The following is a 4778-nucleotide window of genomic DNA, read 5'->3' as shown; positions in this document are numbered from 1 at the left end:
GTTGGTCCAAATGCATAATGAATAATCCCTCTGATATAAAAAAAGGTTAGCAATATCATTGCAACAAGTTCACAAACTTAATTGTCAGAACTCGTAGAAACATACAATTACCTGAATAAAAAAAACAAAACAAAACTATAAAGCTTTAAAACTTTATAGTAAGATATCAAAATTAGTCCTGAATAACTGTTGAGATGTCCCCTGTTCCTGAATGTGAGAAATTTTTTGGTAAAATATCTACTACTCATGCAATGCATCTATAAAATATATACAATTTCAATCAAGATCCTAATGGATATTTTAGAATAATATGAATAAATTTATTTTCATTTTCCTGGACATCTGCTGAATTGTGGAGCCAGGATCCTGTTGGTAGAGCTGTGTGGTACCTTGTATCTGTCTGCCTCCTGAAGTTCTGTTTACCATCTAGAGAAGGCTCAGCTTCTCGAGAAGCTGAAAGTATATTTATAAGGGCAGGTTCCCAGGATGAAAGAGATTTGTAGCCCAGGCTGATGACATCAGATACATTGAATTTGTCTCTTGGTCAGTCTTGTTCTGGTGTCAGAGAAATAGTGAGATTGGTGCCATTTGATGTAGTTTCTGTACCTTGAACTCCCTTGTCTTAGACATTTTGCTCCTGGTCTTGTTTCTGTTCTAAAAGCTCATCAAGTTTTCTTTTTCTTTCGACATGGAATCTAGATCTTCGACTTTGAAACCAAATTTGGACTCTTGACTCTGGAACTCCAATTTCTTTAGCAAGTTGCTCTCTGAAATGAATCCCAGGACAAGGTTTGTTCATAAATGCTGTGATGAGAGTTGTAATTGGGAGGAGGTGTAGCTGGTACAACATCATCTATCTTCTCTACTATGAATCTTTTCTTCAGGGTGATCTTGGTCTTGGTTCTTGCTCGTAAGTCCTCAGGTTCTGATCTTTTCTGAACTCGTTGCCACGCTCTTCGATTCTGAAACCAAATCTGGATTCTAGACTCGTTAGTGTTGATTTCTAAAGTAAACTTTTGTTTGGTAGCATAACCTGGGTTAAGGTTTTGGTTGAATGCTTTGATGAGGATTTTCAACTGGTCTTCTGTGAATTTGGTGTGGCTTTGTCTATGATTCCTGGCTGTGGTCTTGTTTGGAGAGTTGTCTTGGGCCATGTTGGAATAGAGTCCTGAATCCTTCAACCAGCCTTACAGATTTTTTAAAAATAGAAAATGACAAACTGATTCTAAGCTTACCTGGAAGAGTAAATGCACAAGAAGAGATAATTTTGGTGGTAGGGGGAATAATGGGGAAATTTTGATGCTGCATGTTAAAGCAAAGATTATTAACAGTGTTGATAGGGCCAGAATGAACATGTAATTTAAGAAGTAGAGAAGTAATTCCAGAGCATATATGAATTTAAATTAAAAAAGGATGTATTGCAGACCAGTGGGAAAATAAACTGTTCAGTTAATGTATCTGACAATCCATTTATTTAACAATATATATAAAGCTAGAATCTTCCTAACCATATCCAAAAAAATTCTAGAGATATTAAACATCAAACACTTAAAAATTATGACAGTGATAGAAAAAGTACTGATGCATACTTTTATAAATTTTTAACAAGAAAGGCCTTCTTAGAAAGAGACATAGGGCCAGCCTGGTGGCTCAGGCGGTTAGAGCTGCGTGCTCCTAACTCCGAAAGCTGCCGGTTCGATTCCCACATGGGCCAGTGGGCTCTCAACCACAAGGTTGCCGGTTCGACTCCCACAACGGGTGGTGGGCTGTGCCCCCTGCAACTAGAAACAGCAACTGGACCTGGAACTGAGCTGCGCCCTCCACAACTAAGACTGAAAGGACAACAACTTGAAGCTGAATGGCACCCTCCCCAACTAAGATTGAAAGAACAACAACTTGACTTGGAAAAAAAGGCCTGGAAGTACACACTGTTCCCCAATAAAGTCCTGTTCCCCTTCCCCAATTAAAAAAAAAAAAAAAGAGAGAGACATGAAACTCAAAAAGCCATAGAAGAAAGTCTTTACAAATGTAACCAGATAAAACTGGTGACTGAAAAAAAAGAAAAAACTTTCTAATAATAATAATAAAAAAAACTCTATAAACAGTATTAAAAGGCAATGGAAAATCTAGGCCAAGTTTTTGTAAACATTTAACAAAGAAGTAATAAGCATACTATGTAAGGAATACCTTTAAGTCAGCAAAAAAGACAACCAGTAGAAAAATTGAAAAAGGATATGAGCAGCAAATTCAGACAATAAAAAATACGAATGGCCCCAAATAACTATTAAAAGAGTCTCAATCTATTGAGTAATGAAATATATTTTTAACCCATCTAATGGACAAAGTTTAATATATGGAATTAGCAGGAGTGTGGCAAAGTAGACATTTTCATTGTTTCTTAGTGTTAATTGGAACTATTTTTTGATGGGCAGATTGATGGTATCAAAATTTCAAAAGCAAATATACTTTAAAAGAATTATTTCACTTCTATTATGTATATGTAGAGTTATTTGTTGCAGTTATATTTGTGATTATGTAATATTTAATACAATTCAAATACATATGAAGACAGAAATGGTTATAAATAACCCAATTATACTAGAGAAGAGTGTGCAACAGTCAAAAACATTTTTTTGTACTGAAATAAGCAGATCTCCAAGTGCTTTATATATTTTTAGGAAATAGAGGGAAGCAGCAGATTAACACGTACAGTATTATTCAATGATGTTAAAAGTCTGATTGTACGAATGTTTGTCTAATGTGATTGTGTCTGTACCATCTTTATTTTCTGTGTCTTTAGCACACGTATGAATGCATAGAAAAGTCTGGATGGAGTACACCAGTGTCTGAAGAGTGTAATATAGAGAGTAGCGGTTCAATAATGAATGAATAAATCAAGAAAAAAAGAAATTTTAAAATGGCCCATAGTCTGCCATAGTAGTAACCCTAGCCAATACGCTTTTACATGCACATGGTCATAAAAAATCATCTTAACAGTGGAAAAATGTCAAATCCAGAAAAAAACAACAACATATTTTTTACACCTGTCCTTTTACCAATATTCGTTATCTAAACTTAATCACTAAGAGTTCACTTACACATAAATGTAGATTTACTCAGTGCCCTATTGGTGCATTTTGTTTCCATGTTTTTAACTATTGTAAACAAGGCTTTGATGACTATTTTTAGGTTGGAATTCTGTTAGGATATACATAGGGTTAATTTTTAGTAGATGAATTACTAGATCATATGATATTACCATTTAATATTAATAGTCACTGCCAAACTGCTTTCTAGAAAGGCACTCCCATGGTGTATGAGAATGCTGAGTCATCGGTATCATCTGTGAAGTCATCAAGGTTGTCTAGTTTAAAACATCCCTTTGCTATTTTAACTGGTATTGTATAAACTATATTGAATAAGTTACGGAGAACTCATATCTCACAATACTGAGCATCTCTATCTAAGAACATGCTCTATCTTGCTTTATTTTTTCTTCTTCATTTCCTCTAGTTTATTTTTATAGTAGTTTTCCATGGGATCAGCACATTTGTTAAATATATCCCCGTCTATTTATTGCTATCATAAAGGTGTATTTTTCTTTTCAAGTATTTTCTAACAAATTCTTTGCATATTTGATGTTACTGATTTTTATGTATGAATTTTGTAACCAGTTGCTATACTAAAATCCTTTTATTTCCAATATTGTTGTCAATTCTCTGTTTTCTACATATGTAGATCCTATCACCATTAAACAATAATCATTTCCCTCTTTTCTTAATCTCATTACCTTTGCTAATTTAATTGACTAGGACTTTGAGAACAAGTTTAAATAATACTTGAGAGGGTGAGCATCCTTGCTTTGGCTTTAACTTTTTTATTCCATACATATTCCTTGGGTCAATACAAAAGCCATGTATTGCTTTTACATTTTAAAAAATTAATTAAAATATTTTAAAATCTTGTTTTGTCTCCAAAATTATATGTTTGACTAAACCTAACAAATCATATCTTTCATGCTTTTCAACCAAGCATTGCAACACTAAATATCATAAGTATCTTAGCATTCTGAAAACCATCCAGTTTTTGCCCTTTTTTGGGGGTGGGGATTATCCCCAAATCCTATTACTAGCAAAGGACATTATAGTCAAGATTCAAAAAAGCTATCACCCTCTGGGGAGCAGATGTAATTAACAAGAGTATATTGTTAACATACAACTGTCAGTGTAAGTACTGCAAATAGGAATTACTACCATTGTTCAGAGCTGATCAAAGATGGCTATTAAGTGGATGCCCATTAGTAAAACATGAGTAAAAGGGTAGAAAAATGGACAGCACTTAACTCTGGGGTTCATGTGTTCTATAAAATAGTTACCCAGGTTTGTTTTGATATTTTGGTTGCTAAAAATCAGAGTGGTGTTATCAAAGTGACATCCTAGAGAGAAAATAGGTCTAAAGAGTATAATTCCATCATGGATAAAAACATTCTGAAGCTCTGGATTGGAAAATTGATTTGGTTTATTACTTTGACTATCAAACATTTTAATTTAAGAAATATTTTACTTGAGGTAAAGCGACCATACTGCTCTTAGGCTTAGCTCATTCCCAGTGGCACTCAGCATTCTAAAAGATTCAAGTACTGTTTATCCATCTTCTCTTCTACTACCTGACCAATTTATTGTGCCCTGCAATAGAAGGGAAGACATAGGGAAAAAGTGAGTGTCAGGTTTGGGTTAGGGAGTGTTTTGGAGAGGGTGGAATATATATTCCTTACGAAG

The 4778-nt window shown here is 34.2% G+C and overlaps 1 pseudogene; it reads right to left on the bottom strand.

Moving 5' to 3' along the window:
- Positions 1-622: 622 nt before the first annotated feature.
- Positions 623-1154, bottom strand: LOC109434565 (double homeobox protein A; annotated as a pseudogene).
- Positions 1155-4778: the final 3624 nt, after the last annotated feature.

Source organism: Rhinolophus sinicus, linkage group LG01, assembly GCF_036562045.2.
Source record: "Rhinolophus sinicus isolate RSC01 linkage group LG01, ASM3656204v1, whole genome shotgun sequence".
NCBI classification, from domain to species: domain Eukaryota; kingdom Metazoa; phylum Chordata; class Mammalia; order Chiroptera; family Rhinolophidae; genus Rhinolophus; species Rhinolophus sinicus.
The sequence above is the reverse complement of the archived record's forward strand: the minus strand, read 5'-3'. Positions and strand labels throughout refer to the sequence as shown.